This window comes from Dermacentor andersoni, unplaced genomic scaffold (genome assembly GCF_023375885.2).
Source record: "Dermacentor andersoni unplaced genomic scaffold, qqDerAnde1_hic_scaffold ctg00000044.1, whole genome shotgun sequence".
Taxonomy (NCBI): domain Eukaryota; kingdom Metazoa; phylum Arthropoda; class Arachnida; order Ixodida; family Ixodidae; genus Dermacentor; species Dermacentor andersoni.
Window position 1 is genome coordinate 1,216,260 of NW_027314758.1, and position 23,707 is coordinate 1,239,966.

Sequence of the window (23,707 nt, forward strand, 5' to 3'; positions counted from 1 at the left end):
ACTCTCAAGAGATGCCCTTGAACGAAATGTGAACCCTCAATATGGCGCACGAACGCTTAAACTTGACAGCGTGACCTAACAATGGTTTAAAAGGCTTGTTTTCTTTCCATTTTTTCCATGGAAAGCAATGCTTGTAAGTACTGTTTGGCTAAATTGCTACCGATTTCTGAGGCTATAGTGTCGCTCAGGATCGAACTTCCATTAAATTATAACTCCCGATTTTAAGTTAAGTATATGAGAACATTGTGTACTTGCCGAATGCATTAACGCTGTAGCGTACATAATTCTCTGCCTCTGACGATTTCCAAAGAACTTTGTGTGCTTAAAATCGGTCATGAGGTAGACCTCAATAGTGAAGTTCGATGGCACATCTCTGGCTTCTGAAAAGAATAGAAAACCACGTTAGTTTCTTCGATCCTGCGTCGTAGGCAGCTATAGCGACGCGGAACAATTCTTTGCAAGTCACGCACCAATCTCGGGAAGCTCCTCTTCGTAAAGCCGGCTCCCTACAAAAGAGTACTTAGCGATCAAGTAAACGCTGAAAGTAGATGTGAAGTTACAAGTTTCATTTCAGTCTGTAAGTGCTATTTGGGATTTTCCAACTTTCTTTTTCAAATCCCCATCAATGATCATCACCAGCCTATTTATTGCCCACTGCAAAAGAAAGGGCAATAAGATATATCGGATTCACAATCTGCGTCAGTCGCACCAATACAATAACAGCAAATATGGTTATTTTATTACCATCATTACAATACAATCACCTGCAAAACAAAACATGTAACAATAATGATGTGCGCCGCAGCCATTTCAAGCGATCTCCATCTGATATTGTTGCAATTAACAAAGGGTCTAGCCACTCGATTGTCTTTATGTACTCTTCGCTCAAAAGCTAACTAAAAATCCTGTTTTAAGGTATAAACAGGTGCTGTGTATTTACAGTTACTGTTGATGGATATCTTCCCTGCTTTCTCACGGGAGGTCCCCTGTACAGCCTGTTGACTCTGGGACCTCCCTCTGTGCGTATGTATAATTCCCATTTGTAACCTTATTATTATGCACAAATAAACAACTTGAAACTAATCGGAAAAAAAAAACATTTGGACCTCGTTAAAATCGAAAAACAAGAAAAAGCAAAAACAAATACTTACCACCGTCTCCTACACGATCGCATGTTCCACCGTCACTTACAATCTTAGATATTTTGTGCACAGTTCTGCCGGATCTCTCTGTAGTTGCCAGAGGCTCAATACGGTGAGTGTCATTCAGAAGACCAGTCTACGCAAATATGGCATGCGGTGATGTTTTTTCGTCATTTGTTTAAACGAGGCATTTTCTAACTCGCAGCTTTATGTGAAGGCTTTACTCACTATATGATAATCGCCTCTTGTTTGAAGTTCCATGATCAACGAGGCTTTGTTGCTTTCATCCTCATATAAATGCGCTTCATAGTCGGTTCCGTTAACCTTAAATAAAGTGCATGCGTAACATTAGCTTACACAATCAAATATGTCAGAGTACGCGCACATTCTAATTAATCAAAGCATCTTAGGACACGCTCTACTATTTTTTTTTTTTCAGTGACATAAGATTTACACTGCAAGACCACAATCAAAAAACGCTTAATGAACAAAGTGTGCTCACGTATCTCTCATGAACACCTTCTTCAATAACGTCACGAAGTAAAAGATTGTCAGCGAGCATAGAAGCCTTCCTCAGTCTAAGGGAGTGTCCACCTTCAATTACGAGGAGCTTTTCTTCGGCCTTGACTTGTCTAACTTCGAAAACTTGAGGAATGACTTTAAGGCCGTCCTCGTCAAGTTCTTCTTGGAGAGTCATAACTGCGTAGGAATGTCAACAATGCGCGTCTGCTTTGCACAAGTGTACAAAACTAAACTTCTATAAGCGTTGTGGCGGAAAATGCTGCCACATTGACAATCACACTTGGTAAGATGATGGTTTGGGCTGTTTGGCATAACCTTATGAACGAAACAGCACGAAACAATATCTGCCCTTTCATCGCACTGCTTATTTATTTCACTAAAAGCATACTAAGAAGTAATGTATACTGATCCAGTTTGTGTGTGATCATGTTAAAAATTTCACACGTCTTCATCGGTTTATCCTTGCTGAATGTTTAACATAAAATCGCACCACCTTCATATTGCGTGTATGAGCACGCGTGCGTGCGCGCGTGCGTGCGTGCGTAATTTGTTACGCAGGAAAGTGCCTTTGTTTTTTTAATGGGAGAATATTTCTTTGGCTACCCCACCCCACCTTTGGTCTGGCCATTGCGGTCTCCATACGATGACCGCGTGAAAAGAATTTTGAAAATCTAGCCCCTACGAGGAACGACACCCGGGATTGCAGCATAGTGGAGCGGTGCCTATTCTCGGCACCACGCCAGAAGTTTACGAGGGGCGTGGAATACGTGCGTCAATAAAGCAACGCAGCTGTGCCACCGCCGTGCTGTACCACAATGTGGGACACGCATACGTCCGTGGATGGTTAGGCCTCCCGAGGCGCGCACTGCGTTTGGCTGCAAAACCGGCCAAGTCGAACGGGTGCACCGTCACGCTCCGTTCGATCGGCTCTAGTGGAAAGTGGACAAAGCATTTGCGCTACGTGAATTCTCACGCATAACTTAGAGGATCGTTGCAGATGGGTTCCGCTGCACATTTCTTCTAGATATCTGCGAATCGTCACAAAGCTTGCATCTGATCTTTGCACTCGACGCTGTAATCATCTAGGCTCTGACGTGTCCTGCGGTTATTATGGGCTTTCTTGCGCCTCCGCCTGCGTATTACTATTATTGAGAATATGCTTATAGGGCGCCATATACTCTAAGTGATCAGAATAAACAGAATGAAGAAATCAGTCGCAGCATTCATGCGACCGCACAGTTCAGAACTGCTGCTTCCCTTTTATGCTTCGGCTCGGTTGAATAATTTATCTCAATTCGCACAACCGGCATTCAACAGATTTCTACCGGGCAGTTTCGCAGCATGGCAGGCAATTCGCAACCACTTCAATATACAATAGTACTTTGCCTAAGGTATGCGCTGTGCCATTTTTGCCCGTTGCCTATGTTTCTCTTCACACATTCATAGTTCTTGTACTACGAGAGATACGTTCAACGCCCACCTGCTCTTTAATACGGCAGCCATTTCATGCATTACTGCAGCAATGCAGAGTGCCACAGGAGCTCCCATATACTATTAGTCAAACCTAAACATCGGACAATATATCTGGTGAATGAATCCAAGCTTTAAAATGCAATGGTACTCACCCATTGGGACGCTCAAGACGAGAAACTTAATTAAATTTCCTACATTTTTATAGCCAGAGGCGTTTGCAACAAAAGTTTTACGGGATTGTCTAACCATCTTTATATTTAAATCATCCGCAAGACTGTTCCTTTTATTTGTGTGTTGTCATGTGCTGTTGAACTAACACAGTGCTAACTAACACAAATATGAGCCTTGAGGCTTGTTTACATCTTACATACTTAGTCAAATGTCCCGGTATTACCTGCACAACCACAGGTTACGTTTCACTTGTCCGGCGTTTTTGCATTGCGGTTAAAGGCCATCGTCGAGGCGTCTTTTTGTGGGGTCGTCTACCTAACGCCTTGGTTAAGTGGATGCGAATGCCCAATCCAATCGGTAAGAGCCATCGTAAAAAAGCATTCTGAGAGATCACATCGTTTGGGATCCTAACATTTCGTGCTAATAGATCGCGTAAAAATTTACCATATGCGTCTGTCTCTCAGGGAAAGTCATTAATGTCATAGATAGACATGTTGTGACGAGTAGCATCTCATTACATTTATTTCAGTTAGCCAGTGTTGCCATCTTAGTGATTTTGTCGACAGATTTGGCAACCTTTCGCTGTGTTTAGCGAGAAATTCTTGTATTTAGTGACCGGATACTTTTTCTAATGACGTGGCAGAACAGCTCGAGACATGTTAGCGATGTTGATATTATAAAACTTGCTTTCAAACATGCGTTCTAGAGCGCACTTTATTATTCAACCACAACAAAATAGCGGCAAAATAGATTGTACCACGCGTGGGCTCCATGACCATTTTGATGCAACTGTGATCTGTTATACGCTGCCGTTAATACAACCGATGCAAACAGTTTTCATATTGTGGCACGAGCATGCATGTTCTTTTATGTAATTTTTTATAAGAACCACTAGAAGAGATCTTAAAGCCGTGGTGGTAACGCCTCAGGAAGCACAAAGCACATTCGATCAATCAACGTTTCAGAAGCGTACCATTAAATTAGCATACCATGGTTATTGCAATAACATTTTTGTTAAACTTCAAACGCACCAGGTCAAAAATAGGATGGGTAAACTGTAGAAAGGAGTACATATCAGACAGGTTGGGCTCCTTCGTGTGAATGTGAAGGAAACATCTCCGTTTTTTTTTTTTTTTTGATGGCTTTCGGACATATCAAATACAGCACGAAGCTTTCAGGTAGTAGATCAGGGGCTGGAAGTGTAGTATTCAACGCGTATAAAGGTCGCATAAATCGCATCGTCATGTTAACAACAGGACCAGTATCGTGTCGCATAATTTATTTCTGATATCGCGAGCGCTAAAAACTAGAATATTTTCCGGCCACAGCGGCAGTATTCGATGAGGGCGAAATGCGAGAACACTTGTGTACTTAGATTTAGGTGCACGTTAAAGAACCCCAGTTGGTCCAAGTTTTCGGAGTCTCCCACTACGGCGTACCTCATATTCAGATGCTGGTTTTAGTACGTAAAGCCCCGTATGTTAATTTTACGGGGCTTTACATAGCGAGGATAACGAGGACCAAGGTTGTCTTTGTGCTAGAAAAATTTGGTGACCCGTGTCTTTTTCAGCGCAATAGATTTGTAAACTTAGAAACTGAAGGTAAACGCAGGAATTCAGCTGTTATTGGTATATTTAATAGATTAGTAAATTAGAAGACATCTACACAGGGTTAGTGAATTCCCTGTTTGTTCCTCACCTACGTGAAAACCAGACGAAGGCGAAATACTCCTGAACATGCCTTAAGCCAAGTTATCCTTTATTATATTGTTTGAAAAGCGTTTATACTATATAAAGTTCAATCTACCCATTTGGCGACATTTCAGCGACTTTTAAGCAAACCCTACCAAAAATTTAATATCTTTGTCGCACTTTAGCGACACCCTGAAAAAATGTTAGGAAAATTGTAATACCTTAGCTGCCTGAAATAGCTTACTTGTGGTATATATTATTTGTTTATAGGTCAAGGGTCCAAAAGTGACATTGCATCAGGGCTATATTATATAATTGAGTAATTGTATTGTACATGAGCAAAACTATTATAATATGGCATTATTTATTACTTAATTTGGAACAGAAGGACATCTAGAAATCCACAAAGCACGCCACATGTTTTTGCCATGTGTGCTGTTTCACGTCCAGCATGCTTATTCCATAATATGTGCCGACTTAAAATGACGCTCAGCGATTTCTTTCCGCTGCGACTGCTATCGTTATAGTGCCAATGAAAATCAGAAAATCATGAACTATCTTGTTCTGGAGGAGTGGGAAATAGACAGCCCGATATATACTTATGCATGGGTGTGTTTGTGTGTGTAATAAGTTTGTATCTTTCTAGAAATTTGAATCTTTTTCTGATATCGTTGTTCTCCTGCTTAAGAGTAACTGCCTGTTTTGATCTTACTCGGTCTCGCTTGTAATTTTTGTGCTAGCAAGTTAACGGAAGTGTTTTAATCTCCGTAAGCCGGTAAAGTAGGATGACCTACCTTAAGTCATCGAGTTCATGGCTTCGGTTTGCTTCGCCACGTTTATGCTCCTTTGTTATTTACGATGCTCTATTGTATTTAGTGACATCAAGCTCGCGAAGGTCAGTTTCACTTTTTTGATATGAAGACAGGCGAGCAGTATATCCAGATGGAAACATGCAGACTTTTCCAAGTAGTTCTCTTGAATAAGGTGAGCAATAATTGTTAAAGCGTGCGATGCACCTCAAAGGCCATTGCGGTTAAGGTTAGGTCAAGAGATAAGTCGCAGATGGTAAATGACTCGACTATAGTGTATGCTTGAACTATAGTGCGAGTTGATCGATCACTACAGCTGTAGGGCATGCTGGGAAGGAGGGAGAAAGAAGACAAGTTCAGTCTCTGGGTCTCTATGACAAAAACATAGTTAAAAGGCAACAACAACAACAACAACACGGGAAAATATTATGTATGTTCAGCGAATATTTAATAGGGGCGTCGTAATTATTTTACGTTGCCGTGTTCGTATCAGTTCTCACTGCAATCTTCTCATTTGAAGCATTCGATGGGGATCACCGTTGTCACTTGACTGGAAGTGCCGTTGAAACATCGATGGCAGCAAGAATTGCGTGGTCCATGGCAAGATTAGATGAAGCAGTTCACGCATCTTGCTTTGTGCGTCTTATCGACTAGTTATTTTCAGACTAACGTAGTTTCTACTGTCTTTCGCCCAGAGACTTTTGTTAGTCCCAGCTAAATCACAGGCGAGCGTTTCATCAGATTTTTATTCTATCCCTCGTCCGTTATCTGCGGCTCTACGTTTGCGCTATACTGCCTTAGTGAACATAATAGACCCCATAGTTGATATAAGCGCTACTTCCCAAACCTACTTTGCAGTCTTATTGTTTTTATTGTCCCTTACAATAAAACTTACAGTTCTTATTGTGGTATTTAACAACTGCTCAGAAACACGAAGCTATATCCGGCTCCATCATTTGCGGCTATCCCAACTTACAGTCATCAAATTGAGGCTAGCTCTTTCCCCGTAGGCAGCGCATACACATACCACAGACACAGAAATGTATTAAGCTGTAAGTGTGGTAAAAAAAAAAGATGTGAGTATTGGCAAGGCAAAAAAAAAGTGCTTAAAACATCCCACCACGCATACGCGTTAGTTAATGAAAGTTCAAGTTCAATGCCCAATAAGAACAGTATTCTACGCACCCCGACGTATGTCACGTTGTTTTAGTAGTCGTAAGAGGAAACACTGAATGTGAGTGCATTTCTCTAAAATATGCAAATCAAACCCAATTAATTAGGTTGCTGTCATCAAGAAAAACCGCTAGGGCTGTCGAAGCACATCTTTGTTTAGTAGGGCGTGACTGTACATTGAGTTTAGGCAAGGGAAAAACCTTTTTGTATTGCGCATTTTGTAAGAAGGAAAGAAGGCAACCGGCCGAATGCACTGAGCTCTGGCTTGTCGCTTCCTTCCTTCCTTCCTTCCTTCCTACGAACTGCGCAATAAAAAGGTTGTTTTTTTCCATGTCTAAACAATATCTCACCAACCAGCCCAAGCAGCCAGTCTTTTGTACACTGAGTATCTTGGCTGGAAAAAAAATTGATCGAGTACCTTCAAGCGGCTAAACTAATCGGGCAAACGGACTCGCTGTTGATGATATTGCGGCAATTTCATGAGAAATTGCTCGACAAAAACGTATGAATTGTCACAGGAGGAGCAACTAGACATTGACTGTTTCTGATGTGTTACAAAAAGCGAGGCGTGTCGGCGAGTTAGTGTCGTACGTAAGTAGACCTGTAGTAATAATGTGCAAATTCACAGCGCATGTCTGAAATGAAATAGAGTGACGCACACTATTAGTCTCTTTCAGACCTCGGTCTGAAAGAGACTAAAGGTTTCGCACTTGCCGACTCAACATTTGTCAGTTACCTTTTCCCGGTGTCGTATTCGACTAACGTAGGAACAGGTCAAATTATGGAACATGATAGCACACATCACTCTACTGCCAAGAAAAGAAGAAAAAAAGCGAGAAGGAGAAAAGGAACATCACTGGAGACACGACACAGGTATTCCCGCGGGATACAAGCCTCATCAAAACTCTGTAAATAACTTTTGCGGTAGTGTATGCGGATGGAAGAAAAATTTTAAGCTTTTAGTTGCCAAAACCGCGATCCGATTATGAGGCACACCGTAGTAAGGGACTCCTCAATAATTTTGAGCACCTGGAGTTCTTTAACGTGCACCTAAATCGAAGTACACAAAGGATTTTACATTTCATCCCTGTCGAAGTGCAGGTCTCAACCATAGCCCCTAAGCTACCGCGGTAGGTTTATGTGTATGTATGCAAGTATGTAGTGCTGTCGTGCCTGTATGTATGTATAGGCCTGTTTATTTCCCTTCACTGTATTTTTTGTCACTATATTACCCCCTTACTAAGTTTTCTTTATTGGGCCGTTAATGTACGATAAATACATATTTAGCGCATTGGTGCTTGCGTGCTCTTTTTTTGTTGTTGTCGCTGTTGTCGGTTCTTTTTTTCGTTCTCTTTCTTTCATCCCTCACCATCTTACCCGGTTGGCGTGTCGCAATACGCTAACCTCTCTACCTATTGTTACAGCGACGCTGTTAGCCTATAGTTGGTCGCTATTTTTCGTGTTCGCGCCCATTAGCAAACATGTGGGCCGATCCTAGTGACAGTGCAGGGCCGGGCGCAGTGGCTCGTACCTCGGTAAAGCTGAGGCTTCAAGCACTTAGCAAAGTGAAACGAACAGTGCATACATTCTTTGGTAGAATGCATACAACGTACAGAACAGCATACGTTTTAATAAAGAAAAAGCGCAAACCAAGCACTCAAACTACATAATTGACAATAAGGCGCTGCTAAAAACAATGCCAATCACCTAGCGCTACCCGCATGCGCTTCCCAGTAAAAATACTGTCGCGAAAGCTGCCGCGGCGACGGCAGCTTGCGACGTGGGGAGTAACGTCCTTAGCATTTCGTACATAAAATAACTAGCCTAGCATCTCATTTCAATGTTGATGCAGGACCACTATGGGTGGCGGTGTGCTGTAAAAGATTACCGTTAATACCATTACTACGAAGCGATAAAACATTCCATACACCCCTCAACAATTGTCGTGGTAGTTTTCAACACCTTCGCTGGATACCCATTTTTGCAGGGCCGGGATGGCGAGTAAATTTTTAAACATTTTAAAATCTTTTTCTTGGGAATGCCTGTATAGAGAAATTATTCCTAGAACTATTGTGACAACTGCAGTTGTTCAGCAGGTGCTCATTTAATCACTCGTATGCGTTGCAATACGACATCCAGTCAACTTGGTTAACGAAGTGTTTAACTTTATTGCGTCGCTTTTACTTCACTTTCCTACCACACTTTCATTTGACACGAGCTTTCGTAAACGAGAGAAAATGAGAGTTAGGGCCTCTGCGTATTTAAAAAGGCATGCTGAATGATCGGTGAATAGTTTGACAATTTCTGAGCTACTGTATTTCACCATTATCGTAGTACAAATAAAACAATAGAAACTGAGCATGCAAAGTACGAGAGTTTCGGTTTAACTTTACACACTTACGTTTTGGTCTTAGTTATGCAGATGTCGACGTATACATAGATGTCACGGAAAATGTGAGCCCCTAGTAAACATAAACATGTGACAAATATTCAGGCTACTAGAGAAGGCACCCTACTTCCTTCTCAGCCTAACGGTGCGATTGAATGCACCGCAGTGACGTCAGCAAACTGCATGTGCCAAAAGGCTATAACCGACACAAGGAAGTTATTGCTTCAGCGAAAGAAAGAAATAAAGAAGCAATTTAAAGATAGAAAATTGCAACAGCATTTATTGTAGTAATAACTTTTATTAGAGTGTTTTGTTCCTATTATTTTCGACATTTACTTGCTTTTTTTGTTACGAGGTCGTTACAAAATAAATGAACAGTTTCCTGCGTAGCTCTTTTACTACAGCGCTGATTAGCGTCTTTTTTTTTTCACCGTACTGCTCAACTCCGTGCCTATAAGGAGAAAGGTCCACTTTTATATATTTCCGTTAACCCGTATATCCTTAATATGTTTTGATCAGCAGACAGGGTGTGGACCTTTACTATAGCACCACAATTACTCCATTTGAGGCAGTCATCTATCACCATTGCTTGCAGACACCTTCCTTGCATTTCTGAAAAAGTGAAAATAGAAACAGAGCTAACGTGGGCTGGTTAGTGCGCATTATAGATAAAACAAGTCACAGCGCATAGGACAGGGAAAACGCCAGGAACGGACAAGCGTCCACTGTCAAGCAAACTAGATGGCACAGAGTGTACAGCAAAATTTACAATTTATTACTTTTGATCGTAATGTGTAAGTGTGCCGAACGGAGAGAGGGGTAGACAAGCATGCAAAATACAAAGCACAAACGCAAGAAAAGCAACTAAAGCAACCATGACAAAGCTATACAAACGTCTATGATTATGGCCTATGTATCGCTTTTTCTTCTTTCTGTTCAATAAGTATTTATGCATGAACAAAGCGGCAAGTTCTTTTTAGCTTCTTTGGACACTGGCAAAAAAAATATACACCTTTTGTGTTACACGTAATAGTTCTGCGGAAACCCGCAAGGTGGAGAGAATGGATTAAGGGAAAATGAGACATCCACCTAATTGTAGCAATTCTCGTAGTAGTTCTGCAGGTTTCCGCAGAACTATTACGTGAAACCCTTGCCTTTGCTTCGAGTTGTTGACATATTCGACTTCGCCCTGCTATCTGCTAGCCGCGTGGTTAACTCAGATGGTAGAGCGGCTGCCCCGGAAAGGCGGTGGTCCCGGGTTCGAGTCCCGGACCAGGACGAATTTTTCTTCAATTGTGAGGCTTTCCTTTCGAGAAACACGGATGGGTTTCCTTTGTAGCAATCGCTACGATTAGGTGGATGTCTTATTTTCCCTTAACCTTTTGTGTTAGTGCGGAAGTAAATTGAGACTAAGACAGACAACACTCAAGAGCTGAAAACTGGTTTTGTTTATCGCGTCGCGCAGCAATTAGGCTACATGTAAGTTCCACGTAAGCAAGTTCCGATTAATAACTTCCGTGGAACTTATTCTAATTCTACGGAACCCATCTATCGCGCGACGCTATAAACAAAGGCAGTTGGTATTAATCGCTCATATTGTGTCTGTCTCGGACTTCGTTTCTCTCGCTTTTTGTCGCTAAGGCGAGCAAACAGCCCAACGTCCCCGCTTTTGAATTTGTGTGTTTGGAAGGCAAGGATGTGGCACTTCGTTGGGATACCGAGGACAGCGTGAAACGCAGTGAAAAGCAGATTTAAAGGTGTAGCGATTTAAAAATATGTGGAGAAAATGTAACGGGGAACTCCTTGGGGTTTTCTGTATTGCAGCTAAGATTAAACAAGATAGATCATTTTGAACGTGTGTCCACATGTAAGAAAGATGACTGCCGGTTTAGTAAAAGAACAGGGTTTTGAAGAATACATAGACACACTGCTACCAGCAACATATATTGAATTTCAGATAGATGAGCCTAGGAAATAGGCCGGACTTGGGTGGGCGAAGCCAGCGTAGAATAGGGTTTTTTTGGCGAGAAAGTGCGAGGTGCCCTTGTTTTTGATGTAGTGAAGTTTAGACGGCAGCTGAAATTATTATGATGCTGCTAAGTAAAGATAAAAGTAGCAGTTAAGGATATCGCACTTGCTAAAGAGCTAGCTTTCAATTTTTTCCTTGAACTACTCTGATAGTGCATATGATTAAACTAAAAAAAATCATTAGCCCTTCCACTCTGTGAAGAATAACGAGCAGCGAAACTGTGGTGTGTTTTTGCCTCATTCGACGCATCTACGTATATCTAGGTAATATTATTATTATTATTATTATTATTATTATTATTATTATTATTATTATTATTATTATTATTATTATTATTATTGAAGGACACAGACAACGAATACATCATTCGACTGTGGAGTGATTTATTCTTATTCTTTTATGAAGTAGTGACATGTGCAAGTATCGCCGCATGGCAGACGGGAATTCTACAATATTTACAACTTCACTGTGAACTACGTACTTATGAAAAGTAGATGAAACTCGGCGTAATGTTGTAGCCGTCTTACCGGCCAATTTAGGTATGGTTGATCGTTTCGGGATAATTTCGATGAAACACGAGTTAAGCCATTTTCTGTTACCATACTCCCTCCGCAGATGGCCATGTATTGACAGCAGATGGGAAATCTGTAACGTTTACAACTTCGCTAATTTTGACGAGTAAATTTTGACTAATTTTGACGAGTAAATGAAACTCGCCGTAGGGAGACTCGTCTTAGCGGCCAATTTCAGCATTATGTTTTTCAAGATACCTGCATTATATTGAGAGCTACAGAGCATTCGAGAGAAACTGGAGACGAAGCTTTTTTCGTGTCGACGCGACACGTAGACGGGCGGACGCCGCCGACCGCAGGAGGGTAGCTACGCACAGCTTGGCTGTAAAAAGAGCTTGTTACCATTTCCGGGCGAGTACTGTCGCAAGGATGCCCGTCGAGTGCGTCTTTGAACGTCTGACTTCGGGGCCCCAATTGACATCGTAACCTGCACCTACGAAGGTCAGAATCACGCTGTAGGCAAAAGAGAAAAGGTCTTAATATATAAAAAGCGGTTATATAAAAGCGGTAATATATATAGAAGCGGTTATGCTAAGAAAAGTTGTGCTACGAATGCCGCGACGACGAAATGACTATCGAGGCAAATAGTATGTCTTACCTTAACGTAGGCGACGTTCTTATATGTAGAGAAATACTTCTTACAGAATTCTGCTCCGTTCAACAGCTCTCCCGGCAGTTTAATATTGTTGCTAGGCAGTACAACGACTTCAGGATTTGTATTAGTTCTCAGGCACGCAGAACCACTTAATCTGTGTATAGTTAAAAAGCGAGGCTACGTTATGTATTGGACGACCTCCAGAGTAGAAGTTCCAAATTCATAATGACATTCGAAACGAAGGGCAAACAATGAATTTGTCCTTCGCAAAAATTTATATTGAAAGAGCTTTCTTTCGCTTGCAAGATGTCTTAAACAACGGAACATTTTGTTTTGTTTCTTTTTCTGTGTTTCCCCTGATCAGACAATAGTAGACGGTGTTGGTTGAAGTATGTTAATCGAAACAGCAGGCATGCGTCGAAAATAGCAATGTCCAGGTGGCTAATCAAAAAAGTTTCACTAATCGCTGATGTGTTTCCTTTAAGACACATCTTTCAATTGCAAAATTGAAGGCCGCTTATCTTGAGACTTCCACCACTTTCGAGATATCAAGCGTCTCCATGGTCTGCTGAAAAATGCACTGATGTTCCAGTTAAGATTGTCCGGCGCTTCAAAAGGGACACTGTTAGGAAACTCTAACCTGGAGCGGCAATGTGTAGCGCATTTTAAGAACGAATATGCCGAAAGTGATGCTACAGAGATTTGCGATTTCTGCTGAGCAGACGTGAAATCATTTCTGCTCAGCCTCGATTTGCCGCGAGGGTGGTGATACGGGCTCGTTGGTCGGTCGTCATTGGATGGTGCCTGGATAGTGCAGCAAAACACGGTCACAAGAAGAAACGAACCGATGAAAAGAAGCCCTAACTATAGACAACGATATCGTATTTCCAGGATTGGTCGTACTTAAACACACACTCAAAAAATCACATGCACAGCGATATCAACCTAGAAGATACATACATGACGGCATAAAAACAATATAAAACCGGTACGCCAAGAAAACACCAAGGAAACCTAAATGATACATTGCAAATGCGGTAAGCTTTCATGGCATGCGAAAATAATCCAGTTCTCTCGCGGCCATGATGGTGACGGCTTGCTGATGCATTGGTCAGCGGCCGAGAAGATTTACGCAGTTTGTATAATTATTCTTGCACACTAGGACTTATTTATCCCTGTCTGTAATAGCGGTGTCCTTTAGAAGAGGGCGACATGTACACGTTTTGCAACAAAACGCAAGAAAACCGACACCTGATACACATTGTACCTTGTTTCTGTGCTCTCTTAAGCGCTCATTGATGCATCTTCCGATTTGGCCTATGTACCGCAAAACAGCGGGATACGATAGACCACCCCTGCATAGCATCCGACAAACTGACCTTTGCGTTTCTTGTCACACACCGGCTTTTTCAGCTCAAAATCAGCTAAGTACCTTATGTAAAACCACTAACCCAATGAGGGAAGAAGTTTTCATGCCGTCATGTACGTACATCGAGGTTGATATCGCTGTGCGCCTGCCTGCATGTCTGTCTGTGTGTGTGTGTGTGTGTGTGTGTGTGTGTGTGTGTGTGTGTGTGTGTGTGTGTGTGTGTGTGTGTGTGTGTGTGTGTGTGTGTGTGTGTGTGTGTGTGTGTGTGTGTGTGTGTGTGTGTGTGTGTGTGCGTGTGCGTGCGTGTGCGTGCGTGTGTGTGCGTGTGCGTGTGTGTGTGTGTGTGTGTGTGTGTGTGTGTGTGTGTGTGTGTGTGTGTGTGTGTGTGTGTGTGTGTGTGTGTGTGTGTGTGTGTGTGTGTGTGTGTGTGTGTGTGTGTGTGTGTGTGTGTGTGTGTGTGCGTGCGTGTGCGCGCGTGTGCGTGCGCGTGTGCGTGCGCGCGCGCGCACTTCTGTTAGTACGGGATCGGAAATAAATCCTTGCTGACAGCGCTTGTCTACGTTTGTTCGTTTCTTCTAGCATCCGCGTTGTGCTGCTCCATCCAGAACCATTTGATTTCCAAGTTACACCACCTGCCATAAAGTGAATAAGTGAATTATTTAAATAATGTATTTTTTAATAAGCTGCCTAGACACTTGTATTTCTCCTTCAGATAAGTGCTTTCTCTTGGAGCAACAAACGACAAGAGGCGCCGACGGCACTAGCACGGGTAATTGCTAAAAAGATCTGCTCGGACTAAAAAGAAAGCAGGCGGTATACCGAAACGGCTCTGAGTTCACTTACCGCAGAAACGTACTAATTGCGTCCTTGCTGCACTTTGAAAACGAGAAGGAGCGTGCTCCTCCCGCAGTTGGGCTCATCAAGTAACCGTTTGTGGCGCTGCAGCTCATCGAACTGCCATGCCCGTCGTGTGGTGAACCTAGCCTATATGGGAGGAAAATTTGTTCAAGCCCGAGTTGGGCGTCCTATAGACCATTCTACTACTTATCTTCATATGTAAACACTGGTAACGCGAACCGGGTGAGTTGAAATACGTTCGCGATCTCTCTGCACAACCACAGAAGATACGCAACCATCTACCAACTGAAACTTTAATGTATGCACGCGACCAGTATTCAGCGTGATCACATTTAAGTTTTGTGGAATATTTAGAAATCGGCTGTGGCAGATAGCGTTGCCCTTTAGCTGGATTACTCGAAGAGGCGGACATTACTATCACGAGAAATTGAAAAAGATATTCAACAAATTGACAAAAATTCTCTCATTTTCTTAAATAGTTAATTTAGGCACGTATTGCAATTGGCGAACTGCAGCGGGTGAGTTTCCAAGACGTATCCACTTAAAATGAATTTAACGGATGACACCAGTTTCGAGATATTATTTCCCAAAGTATGGGACGAAACACACGGACGTTCCTGCTACTTTTGCGTTTGGGCGCATGAAAGATCGTTTTGTTAAAAATAAAAGTGGAACAATGCAAGTTCGCGGTGAGTTTCATGGCGCATACCTCCGAACTTGGGTCATCCTGGAAATTTATTCGAAGGGGGTACGCCTAGAAAACTCACCGTAGCAAAGTAGGTAATTAAGACGTTAATTATTCAATTCTTGCTAATTAGTAGAATTTGTGTCTTGGTTCAGAATATCAGAAATACGATTAGCGCATTGCATCACCTGCTAAAGCTCAGACATATAACTACCAATCCATTCAGCTACCGGTGGTTCATGCTGAAGCCAGCATAAGATTATTTTTCACGGGAAGCATAGTCAAATGCCTTTGATGAATCCATAAATATTCCGCCACTCTGGGACTGTTCATTTTTACTTTGAGCATGATCATGCAGCGTCTCCGGAAATTGCACACGTAGACAAACAGCTCCGGAATTCATCTAGAACTGGATGAAGTATACCATTGCTCTAAACAAACTTTCTAAAGAATTTAAGAACAATACGCTAGAGATGTTCCCTGCAGCTGCAGGTTAGTGAGATAGGCCAAGAAATTCGAGGGGGAGAGTATCACCGTATTTGTGCACTGGGTTTATTTTCTCAACCTTCACAACAAGCAGCTCACAATCGCGGATAGATTTTTTTTTTCCAAGGTGAAACTACTCGCTAACTGGCTGTGTATACCCTTTACCAAAACATTTCGGCATTTTATCAATACCACCAATTTTTCAGGACAAAGTGTTCTTAATATACGTGGTTTCATAGAAATGTGTGTGACAGTGTTGCGTATATAGGTACAGATGTGTGGAAGATATGTGTGGAAGGGGAATATGTTGAACACCTTTCCGCATACCTGTATCTATCGATATCTGATAATTCTCGCCAAATATTTTTTCACACAGAGTGGTTCAGAATGTCTTTTTTCTCGAAAACAATGCGGTAGCGGAAGAGACTGCACCAGAATGCTGCAATTTTCAGTGGTCGAAGAAAGATCGACCGATTCGTTTTAGACTTTGTTAGATTAATGAGATACTACTGTCTACTGTAATATTCCCTGTATGCTAACAGCAGGTTTGTGTATTCTTAATTCTTTAGGGGTTTAATAATTTTGCTAACCTTTGTGCTGTAATGTGTATGTCATGGTGCGCGCATCTACTTTATGTGTTACCTCCCTCTGGAATATATATATATATATATATATATATATATACATATATATATATATATATATATATATATATATATATATATATATATATATATATATATATATATATATGTGGATAGATACCAGGTCATATTAATGAACCGTAGCTCCATATATCTAATACGCCAAGTGGAACTTCCCCCATTCGCAATCACCTCCGCAAGCGAACCATTGTGCACGCTCGAGGAAGGTCCATCGCCTCCTGTAGCAATGTGAAGGACCCAAGACATTCCGGAATGTGCAACGGGCCAAGGAGGTGACACCGTTTAAGGACCGGGTCCGCCACGCCGTAACGTCAGATACACACTCAACTCTCCATGGAGCTTAGCTTGCGGAGCTTCCATAGCCAGCCGAACTTAGCTCCCTTTCATTTTAATCGCATGCCCAAGTATGCCTAGAGCCATCACTTAAATATATTGTTCTCTCCCTTTCAAAATGTACGAAATTTAAATACATGCAGCTACGTTCCATATAGAATAACTGATGTTTCGCGCAGTGCATTATGTGTATCGCTTTTTTCTGTGTCCTTCGTCTCAGCGCAAGTCCTCACAAATTTAAGCCATGCTACAGCGATCGGCCAAGGTGTCTGCTCTACTGCAGTCCGTGCAGAAAACCACGAAGCCTGTTTTAATTGACTTGGTCGTTTGAAGCATGTCTTTTATACTATGCGATTATAATTAATTCCGGAGTGACTCACAGATGACCGATCTCGTGAGCGACGTACTGCACTCCCGAAAACGCTCCCGGCTTGTCTTCTGCGAGTCCGACCTTGTGACTCCTGCACGCGTAACCCGTGTATGCCAAACCTGCGCATAGACATGGAAACACGTTCCTGAAGCACCGTAATACGTTAGTCGAGGAATTATTTGGCAAAGTAAGTCAAAGCCCCTGGTCCAACTTGTCGCACTAGTATCTCTCTTCGCTGGTCCACCTATAGCTACAAGACTCCAACTTCCAATGAACTTGTAGCCTCCTTTTGAGGCAAGGAATTAGCGATACATGGCTAGAAATCAGTCCCGCAGGACTAACTACCCGGTAGAAGAATGACGCCTTTTTCTTCGTTTTCATTTCTTTTCTTCATTGTCGACCAATCTAAGGGCCTGGCGGTGGAAGTACTTCTCTTGCATAAATACATTTTCTCACCACATTTTCGGGTAAATTTTGTTCACAAGTGCAACACCGCTTTTTTTACCTAGGACACAGCACCGAAAATTATAAGAAGAGCTTGTAAAATGCCGGGTGCTTCAAATGAAGAGAGCAATAAGCAAAATATGGACCCCCGACGAGTTCACGATGAATGATCCAATAACTAATTTAACATTTTCAATAATATCAGCAATATAATCAACCAATCGAACCACGTTCTAATTAATATTCCATTGAAGCTTAAAAGTTATGAAACTTTAATGATGTGCTTTCCTTGTGTATCACCTCAGTATTTGCATATGTTACAATATAATATAATACAAGTTATTATGGGTATCAATATCCAATTGCATACGTATGTACTAGACCTGTTGTGCTTTCTTGTGTTGTACCAGCCTTTTACGGCACAACATGACGATATTATGAGGGCTGGTCAATAAATTGAGACAGAACTCTGAAATCTAGTAATGAAAATTATTCTTTAGCACCTTTATCTTTCTATATAGTCCCAGTAAGGGAAATGCACGCGTCCCGCCGTTTCTTCCCGGCCTACGTAATAATAACCAACCTATTTTTTGACACCTACGTCAACATCGCCTATAATGTCTTTACACCATCATTAGTCTGTTATTATGTGTGCTGCAGGACGAATGCCTCTCCATGCGATCTCTAATTACCCTTGTCCTGCACCAACTGATTCCAAGTTTCGCCCGCATATTTCCTAATTTCGGTGACCCACCTAGTTTTTGCCTTCCTTCCCTTCTCTTGAGCCTATTCTTAACCCCACTGGTCCACCCGTTATCGATCCTACGCATTACATGACCTGCTCAGCTCCATTTAATTATCTTAATGTGAATTAGAATATCGGCTATCGCCGTTTGCTCTGATTCACAGCGCTCTGTTCCTGTCTCTTAACGTTATGCCTAACATTTTTCGTTCCATCGCTCTTTGCGCAGTCCTTGCCTCTTCTCAAATTTCTGTGTGAACATCCAAGTTCCTGTACTGTATGTTAGCACTGGTAGAATGCAATGATTGTACACTGTTCTTTTCCATGATAGTGGTAAGCTTCCCGTCAGGATATGGCAACGCTTGTCGTATGCGCTCCAACACATTTTTATTCTTCTGTAAATTTCCTCCTCATGATCAGGTTCCCTTGTGAGTATATTACCTATATAAACGTGCTCCCTTTACATACTCTAGAGGCTGACTGGCGATCCTGAACTCTTCTTCCTTTGCCAGGCTATAAGCTCCTCAATCATTTGTTGTGATTAGTCCCCAGTGTAGCTGAACAGGACAATGTCACCTGCCAACCGAACATTGGTCAGATATTCGCCGTTGATCCTCACTCATAAGCCTTACCAATTTAATAGCTTGAATACTTCTTCCAAGCATGCCGTGAATAGCATTGGAGAGATTGTGTCTCCTTTCCTGACTCCTTTCTCAATAGGTACATTTCTACTTGTGGAGAACAAAGGTAGCTATGGAATCTTTGTAGATATTTCCCAAGATTAACAAAGGTAAAATATGTTCACGTATGTCTCCTGTGCTACTTGATTACGTAATGCCTCTATGACTGCTGGTATCTCTACCGAATCAAATGCATTTCCGTAATCTGTGAAAGCCATATAGAAAGGTTGATTGTACTCTGGAGATTTCTCAATCACCTGACTGATGGCATGGATGTGGTCTATTGTAGAATATCCCATCCGGAAACCAGCCTGTCCTCGTGATTGACTAAAGTGTTGCCCTTATTCTATTGAAAATTATCTTGGTGAATGTTTTATACAATACTGAAAGCAAGCTAATGGGCCGATCATTTTTTAGTTCTTTAGCATCTCCCGTCGTGTGGATTAGTATAACGTTGACATTCTTCCAGTTCTCTGGTACACTTGATGTCGTGAAGCATTGCATATAAAGGGCCGCAAGCTTTTCAACTATAATATCTCCTCCTTTGATTAAATCGACTTTATTTCACCTTTTTCTGTCGCTTTTCCCCGGGTGATATCTTCCAAGGACTTTCTAACTTTATCGCTAGTTATAAAAGAAGCATCTGTATCCTGTTCATTACTACTTCAAATGAAGGTAGTGTGGATGCCACGGGTACTGTACAAGTCAGTATAGAAATCTTCCGCTGCGTTTACTACATCTTTGAGATTGCTCATGATATTACCCTGTCTATATTTCAGCGCATACATCTTCGTTTGTCCAATGCCTAGTTTCCTTCTCACTGTTTTCAGGCTGCGTCTATTTTTTACTGATTGTTCAGTCTTTCTGACATTCTTATTTCGAACATCCCTTATTTTTTCCTTATTGATTAGTTTTGACAGTTCCGCGAACTATATCTGGTCTCTTGAGCTGGGCACTTTCATGCTTTGTCGTTTCTTTGTTAGGTCCTTTGTTACTTGGGAGAGCTTACCTGATGGTTGCCTTGGTGTCTTACCTCCCACTTCAATTGCTGCTTCTGAAATCAGCCTAGTTACGGTTTCATTCATTACCTCTACGTCATCTTCATCTCTGTTCTAAAGCTGCATATTTCTTTGAAAGCACCAGCCTAAATTGGTCTGCTTTTAACCTTACTGCGTCTAGGTTGGCCTGTTCTCAGCTAATTTTACGCTTTCTCTCTTCATATTAAGGGAAATCCTAGACATCCCTAACCTATGATCACTGCCCTTTACCCTACCTAACAATTCTGCATCCTGCAATGTGCAATTCATCAATGTTGCCCACAATGTCCTTACGGATTAAAAATCCTATATACCCGCATTGTCTCTTATCTGGCAGCCCTCTGTAGCAGAGTACGTGGCCGTTAGTCAGCACCGTATAAGCTTTACCAGTTCTCCTACCCTCACTGAGGCCAATAATATCCCACGCAATGTCTTGTAATTCCTCAAAGAGTCCTGCTAAGCTAGCTCCTCTCGAGAGGGTTCGTGTGTTGAACGCTGTATGCTGTCAAATTATTATCCCTTTTTACACTGAGGTGCATAAAGGAGCCGGAGAGTCCCGCATATGAACTGTAAAACGGGTGAGGGGATTGTTATGATGCTGCGGGGAACACCAAAATAGGATATTCCCTTGACATGCAACACTACATGGAACCAGGCGTAGTTAACACATTGGAGGTGACTTATAAGAAGCTGGAAGAAGATGACTTCACTCATGTTATCTATGCTTGATAGAAACGTTGTGATGCGTACATTTTACCCACTGAGGAGCATATAGAAATAAATGAAAGTACCGATGAATAATTTTCATAACTCAAGATTTCAGAGCGTCAGTCTCATTCGTTATGAATCAAATTTTGCTGGAAATGTCGCCGCATGGCCACGTACATGGGCGGACAATTTGAAAGTCATGATCCATGTGATTAGGTATGCGTGATGGGGCTGAGATGTGAGGCGCGCCATGAAGTGATGGTTAGTAAATCTTATGGAACAGTACCAGACAAGTAATGTGGTGGCGATGGGAAAGGGATAGGAGGTTAAACCTTGCTTTATATCATGTAACACTTATATTATGAATCTTGATTTATCTTGCGGTGAATCTGGCGGCACGATTCTAAACTGACTCAAGTGTGTTGTTACTTATGTTTGGTCTAGATCCCAAATGGTAGATGCGCGTTCAGGGTCCCTTTACGTGTGGTGGTGCATGCCGTAAATGACCTTGTTGGAACCCAAGCATTTGTTTAGCTAATGAAATGAAGGTACTAACGTCTGCAGACCAAGACAAGTCATTAGAGAAGATAACACTGAGATATTTAAACGAGCTTACTAGTTTCCCGTGCACGTTAGCAATTGAATAGAACATATAAGAGGACTATGTCGGCAAGTAACAAATGCTCACTCTTAGTCAAGGGTAAAAGGGGGACGCTGACCAAAAACATTAAAAGAAAAGAAACCAAGACGTTTCGGCTCTCATAAGGGGGCCCCGATATAGGAGGCGTATGGGAGCCGAAACGACTTGCTTTCCTTTTCTTTTAATGCTTTTAGTCGGCGTCCATTTTACCCTTGACTATGAGCAATCCCGACCAGACGAGTTTTCGTCAACTTCTAGGTTTCAAATGTTCGCTTTATTTATGTACATGATTAAGATCTGCTTGAAGGGTGAAGTGGTCAGAAGCATCACTGACAGTAAGGTAGATTACACAATTGTCCGCGAATATACAAATTGAACATGTTAGATCCAACGCTAAGTCGTTGATACAAATTAGCAGAAGAAGAGGACAAAGAACAAAACCTTGTGGAACACCTGTACATGTTTGACCAGTGATCACCTATAACGACAGACTGGGAGCAGCTGGCTAGAATTCTCTTATTCTATTTATTCGGTTTCAAGTCATGCTTACCTGCCAATGTAGAACTTTTGTTGCCATTAACGACGCTAATCATATCTCGCCTGCAAACGTGAAAAGAAAATCCCGTTTCTTTGTTTTAAATTGTCACACAATTTATTTAGTGCATATTTTTTTACATCTTATGTCAGATTTCAGGCAGAAAAGGGGGTCAAGTTGTATGCCAGGCTACGGCAAGCTAAAGGTAAGCGGTTAGATATAGCCGAAGCGATTTGTCAAACAGTGACACCGTATAAATGAGGGCACACAGCTCGCAGAAAACGTCAAATATGCTGAACGTTAATGACTCGTAATTTTCTGAAAAGCGACGAGCGTGACAGTCTGCTAAGCACACTTGAACATTAGGCTTTGCACATATGTTTTTATACATGCGCAAGCACGCCGTAATGCTTCTGCGGCAGCAGTAGCCCAACTTCAGCTTCCAGGCTGCACGCGCTGTCAGACTATGTTATGCGAGGTGCAGTGAAAAGTATCCACTTACCCGGTCAGCATAAACACCATGTCCGACTGCAGCATTGCTTGGCTAGTCTGAATATGCTGTTGTAACAACTTTGTTGTATTCGAGCCGACGAGGTCTTTTGCAAGCAACTGCACGTAGGGTTCCCTCATCTGAAAATAAAAATTTGCTCAGACGCGGAGTATGCCCCACCTCCCCCCGTTTTTTGCATGAAATTTTTTTAGCTTCCGTCGTCGATGACCTTCAAGTGACCCTGAGCCAAAAGCCAGAGCCGTTATCCGGGCACTCAAACGACATCGTCAGGGCAAGTTGCGAGAACAAAGCAAGATCATCCGGGCAACCAGACACGACCACATTACATACGCTAGTTACTTCCCAAACAAGTTACAAAAATATTGCTTCCGAGTTTTCCCTAATTTTTCTTCACAATATCACTCAAGCTGCAATTTCTAGTACGCCGAAGTTTTATTTGTCATTTCCAATTGCGTCGTTCAAAAGGCCGATACGGTGCATTATGCACTTGATTGCCATTTTTTGTCGCTTAGTGCTCTTTTCAACGCCAGCGGTCCGTGAGTTCCACGGCGCGTCCGGCGCGCCGGCAGCGTCAGGCGCTTCGCGAATGGCTGTTTTACGGCGACGAGACTTGCAATGAGGTTCTGTCTGTGACAGGAAACTATTGCGTTCATATGGGTCAATGCACGGTATGGCGTGTTGCACTGTGGAGCGGTGTGGGATGGGGCGGTTTGCCGTTGCGAACGTGTACCAGACCCATTTTAAGATTGTGGCTGTAGTATCCTCTCCAACCAATCTCCTTTGCCCGCAGCCATTTCATGCTTGCGTCTACTCTCAATTATGGCAGAGCCAGATTTTTTTTACTTACGGTAAATGATGCTTGAATCGCCGTTTTAAAGCGAGAAGCGAGAACAAATAACAGACGGACCGACAGATGGACAGAGGAAAGTACATGAAGAATGCTTATCTATTGCTAATGCTAAGAATGCTGATTGCCAGAAAATTCTCATGTACATAAATTTAGGGGGATGTTAAAGAACCACATGTGAAACTAGATTAATCCGCAGTCAAACACTCTGGCGTGCCTTATAATTAGATT

The 23,707-nt window shown here is 42.1% G+C and overlaps 2 long non-coding RNA genes across 2 annotated transcripts; both read right to left on the reverse strand.

Moving 5' to 3' along the window:
- Window positions 1-721: 721 nt before the first annotated feature.
- LOC140214434 (uncharacterized) lies at window positions 722-3,506 on the reverse strand. The gene is made up of 4 exons (XR_011891368.1): window positions 3,290-3,506; window positions 1,645-1,841; window positions 1,371-1,466; window positions 722-1,278 (listed from the first exon to the last, which is right to left on the reverse strand). It is a non-coding gene; the product is annotated as an uncharacterized lncRNA (long non-coding RNA).
- Window positions 3,507-9,698: 6,192 nt separating this feature from the next.
- On the reverse strand, window positions 9,699-22,743 carry LOC129380341 (uncharacterized). The gene is made up of 5 exons (XR_011891366.1): window positions 22,621-22,743; window positions 17,343-17,451; window positions 14,779-14,919; window positions 12,314-12,720; window positions 9,699-9,982 (listed from the first exon to the last, which is right to left on the reverse strand). It is a non-coding gene; the product is annotated as an uncharacterized lncRNA (long non-coding RNA).
- Window positions 22,744-23,707: the final 964 nt, after the last annotated feature.